This window comes from Arvicola amphibius, chromosome 4 (genome assembly GCF_903992535.2).
Source record: "Arvicola amphibius chromosome 4, mArvAmp1.2, whole genome shotgun sequence".
Classification (NCBI taxonomy): domain Eukaryota; kingdom Metazoa; phylum Chordata; class Mammalia; order Rodentia; family Cricetidae; genus Arvicola; species Arvicola amphibius.
In genome coordinates this window covers 97,613,209-97,629,705 of record NC_052050.1, presented here as the reverse complement: position 1 = coordinate 97,629,705, position 16,497 = coordinate 97,613,209, and positions in this window count along the sequence as shown.

Below are 16,497 nucleotides of genomic sequence, written 5' to 3'. Positions count from 1 at the left end.
AGCTCTGCATGCACTCAGCTCCGGGAGCATTTCCATGTGATCTTACCCATGTGTAGAACCCACTCGTGGCGCCCATCACGTCACTCAAAGCGTTCCATGGTAACAAGGCTTCTCAGTACTGGCCCTTTAGAGCTGAAGCCTCCACAATACCTGGGCATGTTCAATCTGCTCTCCATTTGTGTGTGCAAATGAGAGTGCATATGTGAGCACATGTGCAAATGTGCAGAAATGCATGTGCCTGTGGAGACATAAAGATAACCTCAAGTGTTGTTCCTCAGAAGTCATCTACCTTGTTTTAGCTTTTTTCTTCTTAGAAAAAAGATTACTTTTATTTTATTTTCAATTATGTATACATATATACACATGAGTATAGGAGTCTACAGAGGCTGAAGGAATCAGGACACGCCCACCCACATACCCATGTTGGAGTTAAAGGTAAGATGCCAGATGTGGGTTCTGGAAACAGAACTCCGGTCATTTTCTCTGCAAGAGCAGTATGGGATCTTAACCATTGAGCCATCTCTCCAGGGCCTACCTTACTTTTTCAGACAGTGCCCCTCACTGGCGTGGAGCTCACCAATAAGCTAGACTAGCTAGCCAGTGAGCCCCAGGGATCTTTCTGCCTCTATCTATTCAGGGTGGATGACAAGCATGCACCACCATACCTTAGATTTTCACTTGGGTTTTGGGGATCAAACTCGGGTCCTCATGACAACACACCTGTGTTGCCTTCCCTGACCCCTTCTAATATCCATATTGGAACAGCAGAGGTGCTGAACGGGAGCTTTGAGCACACGGTGCTGCCCACAGGAACAGACTCAGATCACCCTGAGCCCCATTTTCCAGAACATCATGTCTCTCCATGACTTGTCACCCAGCTTCAGGATCCCTTTCATATCTATTCCAACCCAACACTCCGTTGTGAATATGCCTTTCAAAGTATATACTTCAGAAAATAGACTGTACTCCCCCGTGGTCTCTCCAGCTGTGCACTGTCCAATTTGCTGTATCACTGACCCTTGATCCTTCCATCTGAGAGCTCTCTGTGCCTGCTTGGAAATCTCCACTTTAGAAGAAATTGTCTATATTAACAAGAATTGAAATTCCTGTGGATGCAAATACCTACTTTGTAGTCAGGCAGCTTAGGATCAAATTCCGGTTTCATCACTTAGAGGAAGACAAGCACCCTCTGACTCGGTCTAGCTGCGTGTGCTGTACCCTGCACGTGAACACTCAGATGAGACGGGCAGGGCTGAAACCCAGATTGCCCTCTATCTACCAAGCTGTAAAAGCTGACTTGGGGATAGGCAATCTCGAAGATGGAGCTACATCATCATGTAAAGATGCTAATTACTCGCAACCTACACGCGGGGAGATGTGGATCCACACCAATGGTGTCTAGCTCTAACTCAACAGGGGTGCATCTTGGACTGTAGAGATGGCTCAGTCAGTAAAGTACTTGCCAAGCAAGCAAAAGGATCAGAGCTCAACCCCCAAACCCACAAAAAATTGAGTTTGAGTCTTGCTGTACTGCAGGGTGAGGGCAGTGCAGAGGTGAGGGCAGCAGGGTCCTTGGGATTTACCAGCTTAACTGAATCAGCAAACCAGGTTCAGTAAGAGACCTTGTCTCCAACAGAACGGTGAAGGTGATGGAAGATACCCAGCCTCCACCTCTGGCCTCTAAACACATGAGCATCAGCATATACGCTTGCACTCAAACGGGAAACATCTTTCCCTGGTTTGTTTGTAGGTTCTTAAAGGCAAGCACAGTCTGTGGCACCTTAGGGAAGTTACTTTACCTCGCCGTGCCTAGGCTTTCTTATCTCTGAAATGAGGATAATGAGAGCACCCACCCAAAGACTTGTCACAAGGAAGTGGGACAATCCCCGCAGAAAGCATAGCATCTTGCTTATGACAAACACACAGCAAACCTTGTCATCCTCTGACCACCACTAACAACAGGGATGGACCAGCTTACTCATGAGAACCAGTATGCAAACCATGACTGGAAAGTAACAGCTTTGTACATGGTGCAAGATGACAGGAGTATCCTTAATAAACCAGCGCTTCTGATTTACAGCCACCCAGAGTCAGAGGTTCAGCATCTCCCTGATGCTGAGGAGATGAATCAGCTTGAAGAGCCTGGCAGAGTGTCCTTCATCCTGGAGCCCAGCCAGCTGGTTTTCACATAGCGGGTCAGGTACCCAGCCCCAGGCACTCTCCTCCTAGCCTGATGCCCTTCTTCAAACAGTTTATTACTTTTTTATATTTCTTGCAAGATGTAGGGTTTTCATTTCTTTTCCCCGAGAAAATCCCATCTGTTCTCTGTCAATATTTTCACTCCCAGAATAATAGTTTCAGTGTCTAGAAAGAACTACATAGTCTGCCTCACTTGTCAGTTTCCAAAATCCAGAGAAGGAAGATGTTCACCAGGGAAGCAGGGAATGGGATGCTTGGGATACAGGAAGGGTGGATATGGGAGCAGGGAAGCATATATCTTAATTAAGGGAGCCATCTGAGGGTTGTCAAGAGACTTGACTCTAAAGGGGTTCATGGGTTTCCAGGGAGATGCCCCCAGCTAGTTCCTTGGGCAGCTGAGTAGAGGGAGCCAGAAAAGGCCAGATCCTATAGCCATACTGATGAATTTCTTGCATATCACCATAGAACCTCCACCTGGCGATAGATGAAGAAAATGACTGAGCCCCACATTGGAGCACTGAACTGAGCTCCCAAGGTCCTGATGAGGAGAAGAAGGAGGGAGAACATGAGAAAGAAAGTCAGGACCGTGAGGGGTGCGTTCACCCATGGAGACGGTGGGACAGAACTAACGGGAGATCACCAACTCCAGTTGGAATGGGACTGATGGAACATGCGACCAAACCGGACTCTCTGAATGTGGCCGATGGTGGAGGCTGACTGAGAAGCCAAGGACAATGGTGCTGGGCTTTGATTCTTCTGCATGGACGGGCCCTGTGGGAGCCTTGTCAGCTTGGTTGATCACCTTCCTGGACCTGGGTGCGGGGGAGTTGGGAGGACCTTGGACTTAACATAGAGTAGGGAACCCTGATGGCTCCATGGCCTGGAAAGGAAGGGAGGAGGGTATGGGTGGAGGGTTGGGAGGGAAGGGGGAAGGAGGAGGGGAGGAGATGGAAATTTTTAAATAAAAAAAAACATAAAAAATGGGAACAAATCTAAAAAAAAATGCGGATTTGGGGGCCCTGCCCTTGGGATGCTGCCCCTGAATGGAGATGCAACTTCTCTCCTTTAGCCAGTACAGTTAAGTGACTGGTGTTTAATTGGCTGACCCACGTCCTCCAAGACACAGAGGGCTCTGGTGAGCCCCAGGCTGGACCACAACTCAGGCAGAGCTGAGCCAAGAACATAGGCTTCTTCCTGCAGGTATTTCTCAGTGAGGAGATGTTCCACTGATTGCTTTGTCTGTCCCCAACTGTGTCACTGCTGTGATGATGATCTCAAGTGTCAGGCTGATTAACTGTGAGGTACCTGGGAGATTAGTAAAACCATCTCAGGTATGCTTATGAGTATACTTCCAGAGAGGATTAACTAAAGGGGAAGGCCCACCTGAATGTGGGCAGCACCATTCCACAGGCTGGTGGATCAAATGCAATAGGGAAAGGAAGAGAAGGCCAACAAACCCATATTCCCCCTCTCTTTCTCTACTTTTCCCTCCCTCCCTTCCTCCTTCCCTTCCTCCCTCCCTCTCCCCTCTTTCTGCTTCTTGACTGCCATGGATTGAACAGCTTCCTCTGCCACATCCCCTCCCTCACAGTAGGTCCAGAAACAGGAAGCCAGCCATGAATTGAAAGCATAAGCCAAACAAATCCTCCTTCCCTTAACCTCTTTCTGTGAGGTATTATGTCACAGCAACAAAAAGACTAACACATCCACAGTGACCTTGAAGGTCTTAGTTAAATGTCCTTGGATGCCTTTGGGAGCTTTTGAACCCAGCCCTCACTCTTAGCTAACAATAAAGCTTACAGCTCACTGCTGGCTCCTCAAAAGACATGGCCCTGGATTCAGTGGAAGGGCATCGAGTCCAAGACAAGAGAAGGGTGAGGCATCTGGGCAAGCAATGGCAGTGGGGCATAGTTGGGCCACCAACCAGTTCCCAAATAAAGACATGGAGGCTTATTATTAATTATGAATTTCAGCCTTAGCTTACACTTGTCCTGCTAGCTCTTTTATCTTAATTTAACCTGCTTCTTCATCTACGTATTGCCTTTGGGAGTTTGTACCTTCTTTTATTCTGTATGTCCTTCCTTCCTGCTTTCTCTGCATCAGGCTGGCTGACCACGGAACCTCCCTGGCATCTCTTTTTCTTCCTTCCCCAGCCTACACTCCTCCTCCTTACTCTCCCTGCCAGGAAGTCTCACCTATACCTCCTCCCTCACTATTAGATTAGCCCTTCAGCTTTTGATTCAATGAGTAAGGTGCCTTAGGCAGGCAAAGTAAGACAGCAACACATCTTTATATAATCAAACAAGCACGAGACATCTTTACATAGTTAAACAAATATTCTGCAACAGCAGGGCAAATGGGAGGATCAACAATATTTGAGAAAAGCAGGAAGAGAAGAGGGATCTAAGAATGAGGTGAATGGGGTTTTCTAAGAGGTTTATCTGGCGGCCAACACACTAGACCATCTTACATCTTTGGTGCGGCATTCTGCATGAAGTACTAGCTAAGGAGAGACTATATAGTAACTACCATGCTAAGCTCTCATCAGGACCAGCTTTGACAATGCCTGCAATGATGGAGACTGCAAAGACTGTAAAGCTTTGGTTAAAAGACTGGAAACATGCTCTGTGACAGAAATTGGAAAATATGCATGCAAACTGTGCAAGTCCAAAGGCACTCTCGTGTAGGTAAAAGCACACACACACACAGAGCTAGACATTAAGAGTGCACATATAAGGTGTGTGTGTACCTCTCCATTAACAGGGGCATGCGAACATGTACATACACACAATAGAAGATGAACTGCGTGCAAATCATGTGTCATAAAATATCCCCTACTGCACTAACTATTCTACCTGTCATCAGACTCTGAGATACTTACATGAGAAATGGCATCATGTTTGCACTGCCAACTCCAGCAGGGACTGGAAGAGAAAGGGCTTCAGCAGGCCACACACTTGAATGCAAACCTGCCATCTTCCCACAGCTACAGATGCAAGTTCTTTCAGGGCTGTTTCCTCGCATCAGCAGAAATCAAGTCTGACTGCAGATGGAAACACCGAGGTCACATCAGATTGTCTGGCTTGCACGCTTATCTGAGAAAGGGGTAAACATCCAGGTTCCAAAATCAAAGACTGCAACAGGAGGCGGGGGGATTCTCAGACAGCAACTTAGATGATAATGATTGGTTTCAAAGCTGTCCATCCTTGAAATATTCTAGGATTGAAAGAGAAGATGTCATCACATCCTCTAGATTCCTGAACAGAAAGTATGCAGAAGTAGGGGCTTTTGCTGCTTCTAGAACAGAATGGCAGAATGAGGGTCTATTGCCCTCATGCCTGGAGATCCTCAGTTGGAATACAGCTCACTCTGTTTGAACCTTGTGCTACAGATGCAGCCTCTGCATCTTTTTCTGGTGGATATCTTCTACTCCAAACAGCTGGAGGAGCCACCGTGAGGTCAGGAAGACTGGACATCGCTACGCAGCTAGTTTGACAGTAGCTTCAGGCAACAGTATCTTTAAAGAACTTGTCCAGGGGCCAGGGCAGAGATTGGCAGCTCTTACAGTTCAGCAGAGAGCCTGGGGAATTAAAATGAGCTTCTAGGCATTGCTCACCCCCAGGAAGTAGCTGACTGGCCATGTGTGCTGAGCTGCAAAGTCCTAGTCAGGATGTGGCTACAGAGATCGCCAATGTCACCTTCATGGGACTGCAGAGTCACTGGGGAAATGTAAAGAGAAAGGGGTGGGGAGGCAAGGAGGTGTAGAAAACTCCCACTCAAACACTTTTATTCCAGTTCACCCAAAAGCTGTGCTTTTATTGTTTATATGTCTCTGTGTGTGCATTATATGCAAGTACATTTGTGTGTGCAGGGCTCTCACGGTTACTGTTTGTCAATTTGATACAAGCTAGAGTCATCCAGAAAGAGGAAACTTCAACTGAGGAATTGCCTCCAACAGATTGGCCTGGGAGCCTGTCTGTGTGTGTGTGTGTGTGTGTGTGGAGGCAGGGGTTCCTTGACTAAAAGCCAATGGGAAGGACCCATCCCACTGTGTTCTGTGTCACCCCTGGGCAGTAGCTCTTGGGTTATATTAAAAAGGCTGCTGACAATGCGCATGGAAGCAAGTCAGGAGGCAGGGTTCTTGGTCTCTACCTCAGCTCCTGCCCCCAGGTTCCTGCCTTGAGTTCCTGTCCTGGCTTCCTTTGATGATGAGCTATAGGCTGGAAGATGAAAGAAACACCTTCCTCCCCCAAGTTACTTTTGGTCATTATTTTTATCACAGCACACAGAAATCAAACGAGGACAAGGGTCACATGCACATGTGTAGGTCAGAGGCTGACTTCAGGTGTCATTAGGCAGGAGCTGTCTACCTTGACTTTCTGCCATTTATTTGTTTGTGGGAGAAGTGAGTCATGGTCATTCATTTTTTTTCTGGTCCTGGTTCACTTGACCAACTGGTCAATGAGCTCCAAGGATACACCTGTCACTACCTCTCCAGTGCTGGGATTACAAGTATGCACCACAATGCCCCCTACCCCGCCCCTTTTCTAAATGTAAGGTTCTAGGGATTAAACTGGTGTCCTCATGTGACAAGCACTTTACCATACAAATCTATTGTTTTTAAAACCCCTTCCCTGATGCTTTAACCCAGCATGTTCAAGAGTCACTGCCATAAGGAACCTGTCTTACTGGACCAATAAAAGTCATTGGTGCTGAGCACTGTTCCTCTGCCAATCAAGTTTCCCGAGGACATGGTCCTGATGAGCTCAAGGGCTCTTGGGAGCTCAGAAACTACATATGGGGAGATGGGCCCCTTCCCCCGTCTGCTGGGTAGAGACACTGGAATTTGCAGTGGTTAAGGAGCAAGAATCTAGAATTAAGCATCATGAGTGGACACACCACTCTAGCAATTATTCCATGGCGGTGACAAGCTGTTACCCCCCCTGAGTCTGTTTCCTCACCTGTGAAGGGAGAATAGCAATACTTAACTATTCGAGTGTCTGGGAGAGAAGTCAACATAGCCCAGGGCCTGGCAGCACACAGGTGCCTGCGAAGCGGTGCCTGCTACAGTTCAAATCAGGGTGCACTCAGATGAGTCGGCAGACGGCAGTGCGCCCCACCCCTTCCACTGCCCTTGTGGTTATGGCCAAAACAGTTTCCTTCTCCTTCCATAGAAAACCATTTCTAAGGGACATCGGACACCTTGTTCCTTACCACTGACCTTCCAGAGATCTTTACTTGCTGCTTCTCCATGAGCAAGCCCCTTTTGCTTTTCAAATCTGAATAGCATTGATCCCCTACTCCAAGCTCTTCCCAATAGGGTCTGCTCCACTATCCCCTACTTAACTGTGACATGGAAATTTGGGTGTTCCTTCCCTCTGCTTTGTTCTTCTTCCTTTCCCTACAGTTGATGATCATCTTTTCATTCTTGATTCTATACTTTGTTTCCCTTTTCAAACACCACACTGCACAATTCACCTGATTTAGTATCCCTGGAATTTGGCAACAGATCTTGAATATTAGGTCTCCAGTCAAAGTTTAAAAAAAAAAAAAACAACCTATGTAGAAAGAGATTCTGATTTGTGAGTTTGGCATTCTTGCCCCTACATAAGATAGAGTTCTATTGGTTAGCTATTACTATGTAGCAGCCAGGTCCTAACTCATTCATTCAATGTAACAAGCTTTTGTCCTCACTCAGCACCTGTAGGCTGAGAGGGCATTTGATAAGCTCAGCTGAGCTTCTCTGCTTCAAGCCTGAGTCTAGCTTTGCCTGGCTGCGCATGTAGGTTTGATTCAGATTGACAAGTGTATTTTACATGCTGGAGTCCAGGCAGAAAGGGACAACAAATGCCAAGGGGAAACATCTCTCCCAGACATGCCTGGGACTTCCACTTTATCAGGACCACTACTTTGACCATCTATAGATGGTGTAGATAACAATCATTACCACCTAATTTCCACTTCAACCAGGAATGGCCACATGGCACAATCCAGCTACTGAAGTCTGAAATACTTTGGGAATGCCTTATTCTTATTGACTGGGTCTCACACCTCCTTATTGTGTGTACTGTGCCTATGATGTGGTTGAGACACATGAAGAAAACATGTGAAGAACCACAGAAACATTGACCCAGTCTTCAAACCACAGAACCAATGCAAGTACCCACTTCTCTGAGACTCCATATCATAGTATTTCCCAACAAGTATAGCCAAATACATTCCTAACAGCAAAGGTCTCTAGGACACGGATAACAAATGTCCACTCACAGAATAAATCTAGCAAACAGACAGCTTTTGCAAATAACAGTTTACTTGGACGATTGTTGGTCACCCTTGGCTGCCTTTCTCCCGGCAGTAGCAGAGGTGAATAATTGCCATGGAGACCTTTGGGTCCACGAAAAAAAGAAACCTTAAAGCAATTGTGCTCTTGATTTCCCATGTGTGTGCGTGTGCATATGTAAGTGTATATGCCTGCACATGGAGGTCAGAGCTCACCGATGGGCTTCTTTCTTCATTGCTCTCCACATTATTTTAAGACAGGGTCTCTTACTGAACCTGGAGTTTATTGTTTCTGGCTAATGACCTTCAGGAGTCCACCTGCCTCCCTCTGCCCCCGTACTGGAGTTAGAGACACCAACCACCAAGCCGATGTCTCTGTGTCTACGGTATATCCAAACTCAGAACTTTGTGTTTACGAAACAGGAGTATTATCAGTTGAGCCATCTCCATAGCTATTTTGCTCCTTTTCTAACACTCATGAACAGTTTGAGTACCAAGAGATGCAGCAATTGCTTAATGTAATAGCAGCAGCATTAGATGTCATTTATTGAGCACTAATTGTTTGCCAAGAGCTATGTGAGACATTCTTCAGTTATTATTACACTGACTCCACAGCATTCTAATTGGTTAGAACTACTGCCTTCCCCATTATCTAAAGATATGAAGATAGATATTAAGGATTAGAGCTATTAAATAATTGGCCCAAGGTCATCAGGAGAGTGAGGGCACAGCAGCCAACTTCTGCGATGATCCTGTTAACCTCCAGGCTTTTTGAATCCAGCTTCTGGCTGAGTTTGATGAGAGAGCATGTTTCATGCAGCAAGATAAGGCTCTGTGACCTTTGTTCAGGCTGCCCTTTGTGGGCAGTGTGTATTTGGGGGAGGGCAGGGGAGACGTCATCACATCTCACTAGGGGAAAGAAACTCTTGGTAAATTGAAAACTATGATTCTAAATCACAGAAACAGAGAGCTTGTACAACCACCAAATAAACAGAAGGTGTTATAAATCTTTCCTCATGGCCCAGCAGAGAAGTAAGTTGTTTTGCACCTGCTAGGTTCCTTCAATGGGCATTCCTCCCTCTGCCTAAGCCAGACCTGTCCAGACAAAACTGTGCTTCTGACTTGTCAGCCTTCTTTGAATTTAAGATAGGCACCTTGACTTGCCTTCTGTTTTAAAAGACTCCGTAGGGCTAGAGAAATGGCTTAGTGGGTAAAATGTTTGCTGAAGAAGCATGGGTAACTGGATTAGGACCTCCACTTGCCATATAAAAAGGACAGTTCCCAGCATACATCTACAATCCCAGCACTGGGGAGGGGGTGGGGTGAATAACAGGGCTAGGTGGATCCCTGGAGGTTGCTGACCAGCCAGGTTCAGAGAGAAGCCTTGTCTCAATAAAGAAGGTGGAGCGTGATTGAGGAAGACGCCAGAACATCAACCTGTGATCTATACACACACACACACACACACACACACACACCAGGAAAGCTTTTTTTATGCATGGTAAATGCTCTCCCGACACAAATCAGCTCTTGCCAGGATACCGGCTTCTGCCCTCTGCTTGTCTCAAGCCCCATGGCCTAGATGCTCAAGGTGACTACGCACAGATCACTCAGAAGCCACTGAGGGTAGAAGAAATAGCTGAGTGTGTGTTTATCACACTGGGACCCTTCCCCAGCTTGATTCAAGGGCCTTGGGTAGAGAAGGGACATTTTCAGATCAAGCATGATTATGCATCCATGGAAACCCTGTGGTGATCTTTGGTAGCTCAAAAGATGTCTAAAAACTCAGGCAGAAGTTGAACATGAATTTGTATTCAGTTCTTCAGTGAGCACACTCTAAGGCGGACACACTGCCCCTTGGGTGACTGCTATGTATCCCGCACCATATGTGATTTTACATGACAATAGCAGTTTTCATGGAGCACATGTTCTGAACAGTACTAGGTGTACACACATAGTAAACCAACTCTCACCGAGAGCTCATATAGTGAGAACTAGGGTGTTAGATGAGCGGAAAGGAGCACAGATGATGGATGGATCGTCTACTCCTACTACCAGCTATCCCCAAGCCATGATAGGGTAAAGCAAATCACACTTCCTCATACCCCAAGCCCAGCCTCTCAAGCTCTGATAATTACTATTCTTCTCTTGTATGTGTTTAGCATGTCAACTAGTCAGGAGAACTGTATGTTAAAGAGCTGTAGTCCAGCGTGTTGGCAATAGTTGATAATAATATATTGAATATTCCAACTGTCTTTACAATGTTTTCACCATAACTGTGTGATGTGATGGTTATGTTAACTAGCCTGATTGACAGATCCGACATGGATACATATACAGTGGAAGACTCTGTCTCGCTCTGACTCCAGAGGAATGACATTTGAGGTTGATGCCTGACATCCACACACATGTGCATTCCCTTGCACACTCCACTCATTCACAACCATACACTTTAGCAGTAATCAGTTACATATATAATTATTGCTTGTCAACTAGAGTAATTTTTCCCTGAGGTTAAAGATATGTCTCAGTTGGTAGAGTCTTAGATGATTCCTAATATCCCTTATTATATTACATTCCATAAATGCATCTAATTAAAACTTAGATGATAGCTCAGTTGGTGAAGCACTTTCTTTACATCCATGAGGATCTGTGTCCAATACCCAAAAGCCCAGGCTAAAAAACAGAGTAGCTCATGCCTGTAATCACAGCACAGGGAAGCAGAGGCAGGTCCTTGGGACCTGCTCTCAACTAGTCAGCTTAGCCTATTAGTGTGGCTCAGGTGCCCATGGGACACTGCCTCACAAGTGTGACAGATGGCTCCAAAGCCTGACCTCTAGCCTCCATGTGCATGAGTACAACATGCACACACACATATACACACACTGTATATCCTCATATACATGTATGTGTCAATTAAAGGTAAAAATATCCACCTGTGATTTGAATGTAGTTAATGTTGGCTAGCAGTCACAAAAACCTGAGTTTGACCCCACCACCCGACCTTAGTCATAAGTGATAGCACATGCCTGCGATCCCAGCCCATGGGAAGTAGAAAGAGGTGGATCAAGGTCATCCTCATGTACATTTACATCTTTCATTAGACTGCCCGACAGCACTAAGTGAGTAAGAGCGTTTCTCACTGCTCTGTGACAGCCCAGGCTGTGGCTGGGAACTGATCTCCACTAGATCTTGGTCTAGAGTCCACATTCTTAACTATTGTACCATTCAATACACACCCCATCCATTTCTTTTGACCAGTAATGTTTTGTACATAAAAAATTAAAAGCTGAAACTCTGTAAAGTTAGATAATATGCTGATGCCACACAGCTAGCTTCCTGTGGAGGTCTGACTCACTTTTAAAGGCTTCTCTCCACAACACCGTGTTCAAACACACCTGCACTTGGCGAATCAACGAGCCTGCAAAAGCGCCAACCGGGGACCACTTTCAGAGCATGAGCTCAGGAAGTGAGAGAGGACGGGGGGGGGGGCTGTCAAGATGGGCTGGGTTCACCCTAGCCACTGTTTCCCCCACTTGCCCTACCTTTTCATTCCCACACAGGAAATCAATTTCCGCCCATCAGAGTAGTAGCTGTCTTGGGATTCAGACAAAATGGAAAAGACAAATTTTCAGCTCCCAGGATGGTTACAAAGCACACAGCTAAGGAACAGCAGACAGCAAAACAAAAGAAGAAGGAGAAATGAGACAAGGTGGATGGAATTCGAGGCTACTGCAAGACTAGTGTGAGAGGAGCTCAATTCAGAATGGGTTCCTCAGAGAGAAGGGCGGGGAGACTGGGACTTAGGGTAAAAGTAAGATGCAGCCTTTCTGTCTTAAACTGCACCTCTCCTGGGTAACTGGAAGTAATCTATAAGCCAACTAAAAAGGTGGACCTCCATGTTTAAGACAAGAGTGGAATACCCAGTAAAGCAAACCGTGGGCCAATAAAGAGATGCCCAATCATACTACAAAAGCATTTGTTCAACTATGTTCATAGCAGCACTATTTGTAATAGCCAGGACCTGGAAACAACCTAGATGCCCCTCAATGGAAGAATGGATAAAGAAAGTGTGGAATATACACACATTAGAGTACTACTAGGCAGTAAAAAAACAATGACATCTAGAATTTTGCATTCAAATGGATGGAAGTAGAAAACACTATCCTGAGTGAGATAACCCAGACCCAAAAAAATGAATATGGTATGTACTCACTCATAAGTGGACCCTAGCCATAAACCAAGGACATTAAGCCTATGGAACAGACAATTCTTAAAAGAAGAAAAGCACATACAAAACAATATTTTTAAAGTGCTCAATGCCCTTAGTCAACAGGCAAATGCAAATAATTAAAACCACTTTGACACCTCAGCCACAATGGCTATATCAAGAAAACAAATAACATCACCAGTCAGGGAAGCAAAAAAGGCAATCTCCACTCTGCAGTGCCTCCTCCAAATCCAACCCCCAGCCTCATCCTCAGCTCTACCGCAGGCCACCAGCTTCAGCCTCCCCTTCTTCTCTGGCCTCATTCCCAGAGGACTTTCCAGACCCTGTAGGCACACGCTGCTCCCCCACTCATGTGGGCCCCCCCTCATTCTACCCCTATTCTAGCCCATCCCCACTCCTGTAAGTGATAGCACCCAATACCTGGTAACACATTCTGCCTGAAACCCACAGAGACACACCTGGCAGAATTGCCAATGTATTCCCTATGAGATAGTCCACAGTCACTACATTCTCCTAAGAACCAGACAGAGCAAAAAAGCCAAGGAGTGGAACACTCACCCAACGAAGACAAGACCAGACTTCAGCACCCAGAATCACAATCATCCCAAACCCAGATGCCTGGATGCCAGTATAAAACACAATCAATAAGACCCAGGACAATAGTTTCTACTAGAGCCCAGGAACCCACTACAGCAGGCCCTGAGTATTCCGATGTAGCTAAAGCATAAGACAAGAACTTCAAAATAGCATTTGTGAACAGGTTAGAGGTCCTTAAAAAAAGAAATGAATAAACCTTTTAATGAAATCTATGAAAACATGAAATGGAATGAAATTAGGAAAATGGTTCAAAATGTGAAAGTGGAAATAGAATCAATAAAGAAAACCAAAATTGAGGGAAAACTGGAACTGAAAATTTTAGGGACCTGAACAAAAACTGCTGAGAAAAACCTCACCAACAGAATACATACAAGAGAGAAGGCATGTTAGAGAGAATCTCAGGCATTGAAGACAAGATAGAAGAAATGGATACTTCAGTCAAAGAAAACATTAAATCTACAAAAAGAAAAAACAGTCCAGGAACAAAACATCCATAAAATCTGAGACACTATGGGAAGACCAAATCTAAGAATAATGGGAATAAAAGAATAAGAATCCCAACTCAAAGGTCCAGAAAATATTTCCAACAAAATCACTGAAGAAAAAATTCCTAACCTAAAGAATGAGATACCTATAAAGGTATGATAAACATACAGAACACCAAATCAGAAAACAAAGTCCCCTTGGGATATAATAGTCAAAACACTAAATGTACAGAATAAAGAAAGAATAAAAGCTGCAAGGGAAAAACACAAAGTAATATATAAGTGAAGATCTCTTAGAATAACACCTGGCTCAGTTATTAAAGGCTAGACTCACAACCAAAAAAACCAAAAATAACACCTAGCTTTTCAGTGGAGACTCTAAAAGCCAGAAGAGCCTGAACAAATGTTCTATGAACTCTAGAGACCACTGATGCCAGCCCAGACTACTATATCCAGCAAAACTTTCAATTACAATGAATGGAGAAAGAAAGATATTCCTTGACAAAACTAAATCCAAACTGTATCTGTTTACAAATCCAGCCCTACAGAAGGCATTAGAAAGAAAACCTCAACCTAAAGAGGTAAACTCCATCCAAGAAAACAAAAGGAATAAATAATATCAGGCAAGCAAATTAAAAAGAGGGGACACCACCAGTGCAAAATAGCAGAATCTACAAGCACTGCTCGTGATAACTCTCAACATCAATGATCTCCACTCCTCAATAAAAAGATACAAACAGAGTGGGTGGGAAAACACAATCCATACCTCAGCTGCAGCCAAAAAACATTTTCATTTCAAGGATAGAAATCACCTCAGGGCAAAAGGACGGAAAAAGGTATTTTAAGTACCTTTTACTATTTTTCTTTTATTTTTGTCTTATATCTTGTCTTCAATGCCTGAGATTCTCTCTAACATGCCTTCTCTCTTGTATATATTCTGTTGGTGAGGTTTTTCTCAGCAGTTTTTGTTCAGCTCCCAAAAAGGGAGCTGGTGTAGTCATTTTAATATTTGACAAACTAGACTTCCAATCAAAACTAATCAGAAGAAATAGTTATCAAAGGAAAAATCCACCAAGAGGACACTGCAATTCTTAACAACTATGCACCAAACACAACAGCATCCAAGTTCATAAAAGAAACACTCTACAGCTTAACTCACAGACTGACCCTCACAAAGTGACAGTGGAAGACTTCAGTACCCAACTCTTGCCAATAGACAAGTCTTCTGGACAAAAACTCACAGAGGAATGATGGCATTGACTGGCATCATAAATCACATGAACCCGACAGATATTTATAGAACACTTTGGTCAAACACAAAAGAATATACTTTCTTCCTAACAGCTCATTGGAACTTTCTCCAAAACTGACCACATTCTTTAGTTCAAAGCAAGTCTCAAAAGATATTGAAATAACACCCTGTATCCTATCGGACCACCATGGGTTAAATCTGGATATCAACAACAGAAAGATTACAAACTCATGTAAGCTGAACAACTCACCACTGAATGAAAATGGGTAAGGACAAAAATTTAAAAAGCAAATAAAGTGTTAAGAAAGAAAGAAAGAAAGAAAGAAAGAAAGAAAGAAAGAAAGAAAGAAAGAAAGAAAGGAAGGAAGGAAGGAAGGAAGAAAGAAAGAAAGAAAGTGGAAACGCACATGCCCAACTTATGGGCATAAAGAAGTGGTGTTGTGCTGCAATTTCATCGCACCAAATTCCAACGTTAAAAAATTGGAGTTATTTCATTCCACTAACAATGAATTAATAAAACAAAGAATTAGTTCTTTGAGAAAATTAATAAGATTTACAAACCCTTAGCCAAATTAACTAAAAGACAGGTAGAAAGGATCCAAATTAACAATATAAGAGATGAAAAGGGGAACATAACCACAGGCACCATGGAAATCCAGAGACTCATATGGACCATATTTAAATAACCTGTATTACACCAAATTGGAGGCTCTAAAATAATAAATAGACAATTTTATTGATATATACAAGCTACTAAAGTTAAACTGAAATCAGATAAATTATTTGAACAAGTCTATTGGCCTTAGTGAAATAGAAGTAGTTATTAAAATCTCTCCCCGCCCCCCCCCCCCAAAAAGGCCAGGGCCAGATGGTTTTAGCACAAGATCCTACCAAACTTTCAAAGAAGAGTTAACACCAACACTCCTCAAGTTTCTCCACAAAATAGGAATATAAAGAACATTGTCAAATTCTTTGCATGAAGCCACAGTTACAATGATACCTAAACCATGAAAAAATGCACCAAAAAGAGAATTACAGAACAATTTCCCTTATAATCATATATGCAAAAATTTTCAATAAAATACTTGTAAACTGAATCAAGAAATAGTATTTACTATAATCAACTTGGCTTAATCCCAGAGATGCAGAGATGGTTCAACACATGTAAATCAATAATCACAGTCCACCATATAAACAAACTAAAAGGCAACAAACACATTATCATCTCATTAGATGCCAAAGAAAAAGCCTCTGACAAAAATCCAACACTTCTTTATGATAAAAGTCCTGGAGGGATTAAGGATAGAAGGAGCATATCTAAAAATAATAAGCAATTTACAGTAAACCTGTGGCCAACATCAACTTAAATAAAGAGACACTTAAAGCAATTCTGCTACAATCAAGACTAAAACAACATTGTTCACTCTCCATACCTATTCAATATGGTATTTGAA